The following is a 12,655-nucleotide window of genomic DNA, read 5'->3' as shown; positions in this document are numbered from 1 at the left end:
TTCCAGGTGTCTTGGAGTCTAACTCTACATGTCATAGTCTCAGCGTTTCTTATGAGTCACAGTTAATATCAAAAGTTCTAAGGCACAGTCACCTGCAAACTACAGGTGCACACAAATTCCAGGCCTCTGGAAGCACTGTTCTTGGATAACGAACATCTGCAAAGACCCCAGGATAACAAGACATTCCTCAGAGGGAGAAGAGAGGTAGGTGAAGGAGTGACAACTTAGTGGACACTGTGTCCAGGGCCTGAGTGAGTGATAGGCCACACGGTTCCTTCTTTCAACTCCTCACTCATTCATATATTCAACAATACATACTGAGGGCCTCCTATTTGCCAGGCACTGAGCTGGAGATGGAAAGACAGACAGTCTTCCTGGAGAAGACAAAGAAGGAAACAAGAAATGTCCATACACTGCGGTAAGGGCTGGATAAGGCATGAGCACAATGCTGTGGGATCACACTGGAGATGAAGCTGACCCTACTTGAAAGTGGTCAGGGAATGCTTCTTGGAAGAGGAGACGTTTAAGCTGACATTTTAAAGAGAGGTGGCAATTATTGAAAGTGATCAAAGGGTGGGCAAGCCTAGTCTAGGCATTGAGGTTTGATGTGCAAAAGCCAAGAAACAGGACAGAATGAGGTTTGGCCGTAGGACTGTGGGGCTGTAACATAGGGTAGTGTTGGGGTGATGAATGGATGTAAAAGATAACAATGGAGTGGTTAGCAGAAGCCAGAGCATGTGAGACTTTGCAGGGCTGTCTAAGGAGTTTGAGATTTAACTTGAGGGAAATGGGAGTCACAAAGGATTTTATTTATTTCATTTTTTTTATTGAGGTAACATTGGTTTATAACATACAAGTTTCAGGTGTGCATCATAATATTTCGACTTCTGTATACACTACATCGCGTTCACCACCAAAAGTCTAGAGTCCATCCATCACCATACAAATGTCTCCTGTTACCTCTTCTGCCCTCCCCTATCTGCCTTCCCCTCTGGTAACTACCAATCTGTTCTCCTTATCTATGTGTTTGTTTATCTTCCAAATATGGGTGAAATCATATGGTATTTGGCTTTCTCCGTCTGACCTGTTTCACTTAGCATAATACCCTCAAGGTCCATCCACATTGTCACAAATGGAAAGATTTCGTCTTTTTTTATGGCTGAGCATATATTCCATTTTATACTCAGTGTGTATATATATATATACACCACATCTTCTTTACCCATTCATCTGTTGATGGGCACTTAGGTTGTTTCCATGTCTTGGCTACTGTAAATAGTGCTGCAATGAACATAGGGATGTATATACCTGTTTGAATTAGTGTTTTTGTATTCTTTGGATAAATACCCAGAAGTCAAATAGCTGGATCATATAGTAGTTCTATTTTTAATTTTTTGAAGAATCTCCCTACTGTTTACCATAGTGGCTGCACCAATTTACATTCCCGAGTGTGGACCTACACACCACTTATCAAGCCATGCTGTGGCGGCATTCCACATGCAAAATGGAGGAAGATGGGCACAGATGTTAGCTCAGGGCTAATCTTCCTCAGCAAAAAAGAGGAGGATTGGTAATGGATGTTAGCTCAGAGCCAGTCTTCCTCACAAAAAGAAAAAAAATTAGATGAACACCATTCCAGACACCTCTCTGCACATATTCAGAGAGAAGGATCAATGTATTTTTACATTAAAAAAAGTATTGAGGAGTAAGTAAACAAATCCAATATATCTTTAATTAAATTAGATGATCACTATTTATTTTTAAGCTCTAGGATTCTATCCTTTTTTTATGAAGTAGTGATAGTTTTTTAACTTTTTAAAAGTGTTTTCATGCACATTATATAAGTAATCTTTAATCATCATCTTTGGTAGATTATTATTTTTAAGTTTGAATGCAAAGATCTACAACCCACACTTGTTGAAATAAACAAATATCACTAATATCTTCCCACCTCAACATAGATTTCTCAACCCTGTACCAACATCCACTCCATTTTTTAAAAAATGTTGTCTTCTTTCAAAATTGAATGGCAATTTGAAATACTTCCTTGGGAGATTAGAAGTAATAACTTGTACATGGGGAGTATGGGCAGAGAAAATTCTGACAAATTTTCTCATATTCAAGTACCATTAGCCACCAAGACAGCGAGTTCTTTGTGAGACCCCAGTAAGGACCTTGAAAAGAAAACATGTTTAGATACCTTATTAGGGACCATTTGAGAAATGGTGCTAGGGGCAAAAGGTAGTATTTCTTGACCTGGATGTGAGATTCTCTCAAAAAAAGAAAATTACTAGAGAGGTGTGGTAGGCAGGATAATAGCCCCCAAAGATGCCCACAATCTGTCAATATGTTATGTTACATGTCAAGGGAGAGTTAAGGTTGCAGACGGAATTAAGGTTGCTAATCATGCGACCTTGAGATAGGAGATTATCCTAGATAGTCTAGGTGGGCCTGATTCAATCAGTTGAAAGGCTTTAGGAACAAAGTTGAGGCTTCCCTGAGGAAGATGAAATTATGCCTGTGGACAGCAGCTTCCGCCATGCCCCTGGGCCTGAGACCTCCATCCTGCCCTTGCTGACAGCCTGCCCTAGATTGCAGACTTGCCTCCCGGACCCCATAACCGCACAAGTCTTGTAGTAAATCTCTTAATATATATCTCCTAATGGTTCTGCTTCTCTGGTTGAACCCTGACTGATACCAGAGGTCAAGCAGTTATTTGGTGACAACCTATTGGCCATTTTTCAGTAATAGTAACCTTGTTTTATGAACCAGAATAATAAAAATTCAATTTTAAACCCTGTGTAACAAATGACCCTTATATGAGTGTCTACAAGAACATAAACTGTCTGGGTTTTCTGCAGTGTAACGGTTAAGCTCTCCAGTCCATTATATTTCTCCTGCTGAGCAGCACATACAACACACCTAATAAACAATTATGAATAAATAATGGCTTATTCCAGAAGAAAATGTCCACACAGATTTTTAAAGAACCAATGTCAAAAAAGGCACAAAATAAACTGGAAGTAAAATCATCTGCCATCAGCGTTGGAAGTTGACACCTAGGGGAAAAATATCTGTGTCTAAGCCCCTAGGCCAGTGCACGCACTGTGAGTGAGCACAGGTGCAGGATTAGCGGAGTGCATGCAGGACAGGACCCAGGACCGGAGACCAGCGAGAACGGTGAGCTCTTGCTTCAGCCTCATCTTTCTTCTGTGCCAGAGTGCAGCCTTTTCTCTCTTGCTGGTGGAGCATGAGGTATCACAGTGAGGATCTTTGTGAGCGTGGAGGGTCTGTAGATCGCAGCAGAAGTGTGATCAAGGAATAAAATTACTCTCTGGAGGTAAACCCCATGATCCAAGCTGTGGCAGCCTCAAGATTCGAGATCGTTAAAAAACAAAATTCAACTGAGTAAATTTCAAGATCTAATTGGCTTTATTAAGCAATTCATGAATCAGGCAGCATCTCATCTAGCAAGCAGAGAGACACTCCGAGGAGTTATACAAAATGGAAGGTTTTTATAGGAAGGAGGGTGAGGCTAGGAAGTTATTAGCAAAAGAAAAGAAAAGGCTACTTCGGGCCAGGACATCTTCTTTTTGTGGGGAAGGGACCTGGCAAGGGTTTTATGCAGATTGCCTCTTCTTCCTCTGTGGGGTGGAGAGGGCCCACGTGACCGATTACGTCATTGGTACTGACCAGAAAACTCCAGACTGGTTGATTAAGACTGCATTTCTGGGGAAGATCAAAACTGCAGTTAGACTAGGTATTAAGTCTAGGTTTGGTATCATGGGCTTTACAAGTGACAACATTTGGGGCCTGTGGTTTTCTCTTTAACAATATAAGTTTACTTGCTGACTAGGATTTAGCAGCTGTTAGTCACTTCCACATCCTTAGAGTAATGAGGAGAGAAAGCTACCTCTCTTAGGGAAATCATTTCTCTGTCCTTTTCTTGCTGCATCCCCAGCCCAAGCTTGCTGATTTGGGCTAACAGGGCACTTGCATAGGTGGTCTTCTGGGAAAGGGATGCTAATGGAAGATCCCTGCATGGAGAACTATAGTGGACTTGCTTCAAAAATTCACAACAGAGAGGCTTTGCGATCGGTGACAGTCTTAGGCTGAATCAAATCTAAGGCTTGGGCAATGCTAGTTTTGCGAGGGAGTTGGCAGAACTCACAGAGCCTTTGTCTACCTGAAAACCCAGCTGAATAGGGAAAGTCTTAGCTTATGCCAATGGGCTGGTTTTCAATAGTTTCTCCTTTTGTTGAACTGTTGCTATATCATAATAATGAGGATTTGGGAGAAAACTCCTTACTCTTCAGAGCCCCTTCTTTTGCTTTGCTTGCATTTTTTTTTTTTACCTTTGCTTTAGAGTGCTGTGAAAACATAGTTCATTCAGTATGGATTGTTACTCATGAAAATATTTAAATAGGAATTTATTTGTATTAATCAAAATGAATACATGCAGCTTAAGTTCACCTGTGTAAACTGCCTAATATAATGATAGGGAAGGATTTCAGTGAAAATCTTTAGGTATAATTTCCAGCTGAGATGGTTCCTAGAGAAAATTATAGAAAATTTTCTATCAAGAAAGAGGGAGCCTAGAGTCCTGAGAAGATGAGTGAAGAAGGTCTAGTGAGAGATGAGGATTACAGAACCCCCGACAAGGACAGAAGGTCTGAGAGCTGGGGCTGCCAGTCCAGGAAACCGGATGGATTATTTCATTCTTCAGGACCATGGTAGTTGAGCGTATAAAATGCAGAGCAATCCACCCCAAGATGAGGCAACTTCATTGTCCATTTTCCACCTCAGAACTCTTTAAGATGACTCTTACAGTCTTCATGCTGTCCAGAGCCCAGAATGCTGCTTCACCTGTTAAGCAACACACAGCTTTTTAATTCTGTTTATCTGTTACCTATATTGGGAGCTGTATTAGTCAGGGTCCTCCAGAGAAACAGAACCAATAGGAGACAGGTAGGTAGGTAGGTAGGTAGATTTTAAGGAATTGGCTCATGCAATTGTGGGCTAGCAAGTCCTAAATTTGTAGGGCAGGCTGGCAGGCTAGAAATTCCAGCAAGAGCTGATGCTGCAGTCTTTTTTCTGCCCCTAGCTTTATTGAGATATAATTGACACATAACATTGTGTAAGTTTAAGGTGTACAAAGTGTTAATTTGATACATTTATATCTTTCAAAATGATTATCACTATAGCGTTAGCTAACACGTCCATCCCGTCACATAGTTACCGTTTCCTTTTTTGTGGTGAGAACATTTAAGATCTACTCTCTTAGCAACATTCAAGTATATGATACAGTATTGTTAGCTATAATCACCATGCTGTACATTAGATTCCCAGAATTTGTTAATCTTATAACTGGAAATTTGTACCCTTTGACCAACATCTCCCCATTCCCCCCTACCCACCCCAATTCCTGGTAACGATCACTCTACTCTGTTTCTCTAAGCTTGACTTTTTTTAGATTCCACAAATAAGTGATATCATACAGTATTTGTCTTTTTCTGTCTGACGTATTTCACTTCTCATGCTGCAGCCTTGAGTCCAGAGGCAGTCTGGAGGCAGAATTCCTTCCTGCTTGAGGTTCCTCGGTCTTTTCTCTTAAGTCTTTCAACTGACTGGATGAGACCCATTCACATTATGGAGGATAATCTTTACTCAAAGTCTACTGATTTAAATTTTAATCATATCAAAAAAATACCTTCATAGCAACATCTAGACTGATGTTTGACCAAACAACTGGGCACCATGGCCTAGTCAATTTGACACATATAATTAACTATCACAGAAGCAAAATATCTCTAGGAAAAAAACTAAATTAGAATTTTAAAATTGAATTGGAGGTTTTAAAATTCAAGTCCAAAGTGTTTGTAGGGTGGAGGAAATAATTTTGATTGGTAACTAAATAATACATATTCTAGTACCATTTTAGTCACTCTCTGGCTATGTGACTTTGGGTAGGCACTTGATATCTCTGAGCCTAGTCTCTGTTATCCATAAAATGTACTCATTTTACTGGACTGGACTATATGTATTAGTTTATTCATTTTTCTTTCATTGATTCAACAATAACTTACTGAGTTTCTAAGCTAGGCCCACCTGGGTCTATGTTCGACATTACAAGTTTCCTAGAGGTCTACATTGTAGAGACAGCTTAGTGAATTATTATCAAGTTAAAGCTTTTGACGAGTAGCAACAACAATTTCATAGCTGATCTGTTCTGCTTTTTTTTTCATTTTCCTTCTAGTATGAGGCAGCTTCCATTTCAAGACTTTTCTATTTGAAGAGCTGGAGGCTAGGATTTAGAATATTGATTTTTGCTAAGTATAGCTCTTGCTTGAAAGTGATGAGTTCTTTGGTTAATGTCTAATTAATGACAAGGCACAGCCACATGGTTGAATGAGAAATATCATTAAAATAATAAAAATGTATGTGACTTCCTAGCCTTCAGATATCACTCTCAGAAAAGTAACATATTTTATAGCAATTTAAAGCCACAAAAGGGACTAAATAGACATTTTAAAATATACTACATTCAACAATGTACTATATTATATTTAAATATATTAAATAAAATAATGAACTAAAACTTTGAAGTCAATCTTGCTTAAAATGAGTTTGACTCTTGTCTTCCACCCACCTCCCTGTGAGAGGTCTGGCGAGGGCACCAGGGAGAAAGGGAATGTGAGGTGGGAAGGAGAAATGGCAAGCAACCCCATCTTAGGAGGTGAGGAAGAGAAGGGTATGTCCCTGCATCTCCAGGGCTTTCCATGCCCAGTATCCCAGGAGAGGGCCAATGAAATGGGTGTCAACCAACCAAAAATTCCTGGAATCATGGCTGCTATCCTAGAATTCCCAGCCATTTCAGAACCTAGAAAATCCTCATCTGTTTTGAAGCCTGTGTGTAAAACCACCCGGAGCCCCAAGCTGCAGCAGGACTGGGTGGATTTGGAACCTGCATCTGGATCCCTGGGACCTGTGTGTTGAGATGGTCATCTCACTAACCTCTTAATAACTCTAATCTAATCCACTAATCTCTGTGTTTTATGTGATTGAATTCCTAGACCCCATGTATGCGGTCACAGTGGAGGGGTTACAGTGGCACATAGTAAGAACCCATTAAATAGTATATTATATTTAAACTTTGAACTGATTTAAGAAGTCACACCCATTCTCCCATATAAATTGCTAAATATGTCTTAACATTCCTAAACATCCAGGTCAAGATCTCACACGACATACACCTCTAAGATTTGGAAGTAGGAGTGGTGAAGGAGTGTATTTAATTTCTCAAGAGTCAAGCTTTGTTCTGCAGAAGTGAAATCAAGATTTGAATTTCTATTTATTTATTTATTTATTTGCTGAGGAAGATTAGCCCTGAGCTAACACCTGTGCCAATCTTCCACTACTTTATATGTGGGTGACCGCCACAGCGTGGCTGATGAGTGGTGTAGGTCCACACCTGGATCCGAACCTGCAAACCTGGGCCACAGAAGTGGAACATGCTGAACTTAACCACTACACCACTGGGCTGGCCCCTTGAATTTCTATTTTTCGGACATTTGGTGATTTAATGATATCTAATATGCAGGCTTTAGGATAAGCACACCATAAATATTCCAAACCTCAATACCCCATGAGAACATTATAAGGTCACTGTTCTTTTCAATGCCCAAATTATCATAGCCAGAAATGATCTTCCCTCAAATTTTTCGCTCACCATTTCTGAGCATTCCTAGGCAGCTGTTTTGAGGGTGATCAGGATCAAATCCTGCATCCTCATCTTCTCTGTCCTCTTGGTCAAGCCCATCACACTTGCTTTGACCCCCACGATGCTCAAGATATCATGTTTCTTCTGACACAGCTGTCATCAGCCAGCGAGAACACTGTTAAAACCCTTGGTCTTGGGAGGAAGGGGACCTCTCTTTTGCCATAGTGTCCAAAACATGAGGTGAACCTGTTCCTAATTCCCCACAGCACAGCTGAAACACAGTTATATCTTTTAGCTAAACTTTACTTGGTAGGTGCTCAGATAAAGGAAGGGAATCTACCAATGGGGGGCAAAAAAAAGGCAATTTCCAACTGCTACTGAAAGTGTCTTCTTTTAGATCCCACAGACCCAAATTGACTTCAGGATGTCTTCCAGCCTGCCTTCACGAGGCAGGGCTCTATTCCCACCTGCTCCCCACTTTCTGCCCAGCCTCGTGTCATCACTGGTTGAAGCATCCCTATGTCTCAGAGTCTACAGCAAACCTCTCCCCCATGGCTCTGGAGAGAAGAGCTCATGGTTTTTCCCCACCCTCATGTAAAGCCTGCTCTTTACAATAGAGGCAGTAGGAATACCTTTTTTGTTGTTATTTTCAGATATATTTATTTGCAGATATATTCAGATTTTTAAAATTATTTTAGAATAAACTCCACCCAGGTATGTGGTTTAGTTCTTTGAACTTTATAAAAGTCCTACATATGTACTTTTCCAAAGTCTATGTTATTTAATCTTTAAAAAAACTGAGTCAATAGTCCATTTTGAGCGAGTTCAGTCTTTTTCTCCAGCACAACATCAAGAAAAAGTCAACGTGTCTTTATTCTGTTCCCTCTATTGTGTATTTATATTCTTGCAAATGGATGCTCATTGGAGAATACACCAAACTCTAAAGAATCTAATGAATTCTAATTCCACATTTAAGGAAATTATTTAGTTCTGCTAAAACATATACCTCATTTATATCACTAAAAATAGTTCCTAACATCTCAGCTTGAAGATTCACCATTGTTAACTTTCCTGCATTTAGGAGATTCTCTAGAATAATAAGTAGGCACTTAATTTTTTTCCCTTGGAACAAATGGAGAGTTTATAAATTCATAAATTATAAATTCACCACTTAGGAAATACAGACCACTCAAAACTTTCAAAATAAAGTTTTTCCAGATTACAAAAAGTATTCACAACCCAACAATCCCATTCTTAAGCATTTAGCCAGTAGAAATGAAAATTCACGTCCACATGAAGACTTGCACATAAATGTTCATAGAAGCTTTGTTTGTAATGGTCCAAAACCAGAAACAACCAATCAGATGATGAGTGAATAAACTAATTATGATTAATCAATACAATGGGACACTTCTCAGCAATAAAAAGGAACAAACTACTAATTTTCCCAACAACATGTATGAATCTCAAAAGCAATAAAAAGGAACAAACTACTAATTTTCCCAACAACATGTATGAATCTCAAAAGCATTATGCTTGGTGAAAGAGGCCAGACTCTTTCAAAAGGCTACGTACTGAGTTTAAATGACATTTTGGAAATTAGAGACAGAATTCCAAATCAATGGTTGCCAGGGCCTGGGTATAGGGAGAGAAGATTGGCTGATAAGAAGTATGAAGAAACTTTAAGAGTGATAAAAATATTTTAGATCTTGATTGTGGTGATGGCTATACTCATTGAACTTGAAAACGGTGAATTTTATTAATGGTAAATATCTAACTAAATCTGACCGTAAAAAACTATTTTGTGTGCATTCGATGCTGGGGCACACCTTTACATGTATTAAATCTTAATAACACCTCACAGCTACTCCACTGAGCTAGTGCTAACATTTCCACTTAAAAATGAAGAAACTGGGCTTGAAGAAGTTAAGCAACTGTTATGAGAGGTTCGGGGATTCGAGCAGAGATGTAAAAGACACTTTCCACTCCAAACAAATGGACTGAAGGTATATTTTATTATATAGAGGATAGTAAAGGTGACAGTCTGCAAACAGATCTAGATAGGTCAAGTATTAGAAGGGAAAAAACATCAGCCCGACTGGAAAGGGAAAACACCCACATCGGCTGAAGAGAAAATGACACAAATCAACCAGAAAGAGAAACACCAGGTTGACCGAAAAGAGAACACATCAAATCAATTACTTCATATCAAATCAATTACTTCACATCAGATCAGTTACTCACAACATCCACGCCCCACTGCCGGGAGAGCCCTGTCAATCGACGCGGCTGGGCAAGGATCACACGTCCTGGGCAAGGTGTCCCTTCCACAGGTGGAACTCTCCCCGGGTCTCAGTTTCCAGCAGTTTTTATACCATCAGTAATTTTCAGAGTAAGCAATTACAGAGTTTGCAGAGCAAGCATTTAGTGTTCCCATGCACAAAATGGTTATCAGTGGCGTACGTGCACTGAGCCCCCTGGCTAACGTCCCAGCCCAGTAGTTGTGTACGTGCATTGTTCTCTTTGGTTATCGTCTCAGCCCGGCACAGATGGCCAGTCCATTCCGGGCTACGACGCTCCAAGAGCCTTGAAATGTTACAACTTGCAACTCTCTCCGTGGGAGAAAGGCCAGTTCCCGGGAAAAGGCCAGTTCCCACCACACAGAAAGCAGCTTTGTATTTCTTTTTGTGCTGGTGGCTGTAGGTCAATGGAGCGGCCAAACATGGCTGTACTCATGTCAAGACATATTCGGCCGTGGCCGTCTCCATTAACCATAAGACACCATATGCACAGACAATGAACTTCGTACACAAGTACATAAGGCACATCCAAGAATCCAAAATCCAATGACTACAATAATTATAAAACTATCTCACAATAAAGGACCTAAACCCCAAGGTAACCAATCAAATAACCCCTTAGAATATGAAATGTTATTAACTTGATCTTGCAAATCATGTACAGCATCAAAGATAACATTAGATAAGGTAACACTTAGGCATAACAAATTAGCTTGCAGAAGTCCAGATCAGCCCCCATCGCAGAGGGTAGCAGAAGGCAGGGTAATAGAGAAATTATCTTATATTGCAAAGTTGCTTGTTGTTTCTGAGACCAAATTTCTCGGCCATTCATAGTCCAGGTTATAGGTCCCACTGGTGTAGAGCAGTTGGTCTAACTGTAGAGGGTCAAAGGTTGTCCTACAGATGCAACTAATGCCTCTGTGTGTAGGTCTGCAGCAGACATGGAGGTGCAGCACAGCATAGCGAACACAGCAGGAGTATCTATTCACGCAAAGAAACAGAATTTTTAGGAACATGATATAACTGTTCATTTCCTGGATACATAACTATGAGTGTTGCAGTGGGCCCTTGGGCCACTACTTCTGCGGCACGGGGAGCTGCATTGGATGGATGTGTCACTCACACTTTTGCTCCAGGTTTCCATCCATTTGTAGACCCAAATCCTTGCATTCCTCTTTTAGTTAATTCACTTGGAGGCTGTCCTTGTGACACATTTGGAGTCAAGAGGGGAAGCACCAATAATTGTCCCACTCGTTCTCCAGACTCTACAGTTAGTACTGTGTCACTACCATTATATAATATAAATTTTGTTTTTTCTTGGTAATCTGGATCAATGACTCCTCCCAGTACATCAATACCTTTTGCTGCCAGTCCAGAGCGTCCTTTTAACAAACCAAAGGTATTTTTGGGAAATTGTACCCCTATCCCAGTAGGGACTATAGACTGCTTCTTAGGGGGCAATTGAATAGAATGAACAGTAGATAAATCCAATCCAGCCTCTTCGGCCGTGGCACGAAAAGGCGGTTTAGCAGACTGAGTCAGGGGCCAATAGGTTAAGGTCATAAGCTCATGGGTGGCGGCTGCCACTTCTGTAATCTTTGCTGGTAACAACCTTGACAGAGGAGTCTCATTAGGGCCTAGTGGCCTGTTATTTAACATATTTAGAGCAGTACTTAGATGGTTGTGCCACCCCTTTAATGAGCCATGACCAAGTTTCCTCAATTGTTGTTTAAGCAATCCATTCATTTGTTCTATGAGGCCTGCAGCTTGGGGGTAATAAGGTATATGATAAATCCATTCTATATAATTTTCCTTGGTATAAGTTTGAATCAACTTACCTGTAAAGTGGGAACCGTTGTCACTCTGAATTTGCCTTGGTGTTCCATAATATAACTTAATTATATCTAATAATTTTATGGCACTCTGTTGGGTGGCCACTTTAGCTGGCATAGCCAATAAATAACCAGAATATGTATCAACAGCAGTGCAGGCATAAGTATATCCACAAGAATTTGGCAATGGTCCAATAAAATCTATTTGCCAGGTATGAGTGGGAAATAATCCCTTTTGGATATGACCTTGGTAGGGGTGTGGAACTCCCCGTTTATTTAACTGTTGGCATAACTGACATTGTTGTACTGCAGTGGCAATATCATCATGGGTGACAAGGATTCCCCTTTGTTGTGCCCACCTGTATGAAGTTTGTTCTCCCAAGTGTCCACTCTTTTCGTGGATTCATTGTGCTAAGCCTGGGTTGTGTGTTGCATGACTTCGCACCAGCTGATCAGTGTAAGAGTTATACTTTTGTTCTGTAGAAATTACAGAACTGTGAGCATCAACATGAAATACAGTAACAATTGTATTTTGGCATCATAATCATATGTCCTTTTTTGTAATTTTTTTTTTAAGTTAAAAAAAACTTTAATTTCGGCAGAAGTTTATCAAAAATATCAAAAGATTTTAAAACACTTGGTCAAATAGGAAATAATGCCTAGTTATTTATTTAATCAAATTGATAACAGAAACAGTTGAAGGCAAACAGAGAGTTAAAACAGTCAAAAAACAAAAACAAAAACCTTAAGGGAGAGATTTCAGTCCTTTCGAACATAGGAAATTATTTTAACAAAACATAGGT

The sequence above is a fragment of the Diceros bicornis genome, chromosome 9 (genome assembly GCF_020826845.1).
Source record: "Diceros bicornis minor isolate mBicDic1 chromosome 9, mDicBic1.mat.cur, whole genome shotgun sequence".
Classification (NCBI taxonomy): Eukaryota; Metazoa; Chordata; class Mammalia; order Perissodactyla; family Rhinocerotidae; genus Diceros; species Diceros bicornis.
This window is presented reverse-complemented; position numbering follows the sequence as displayed.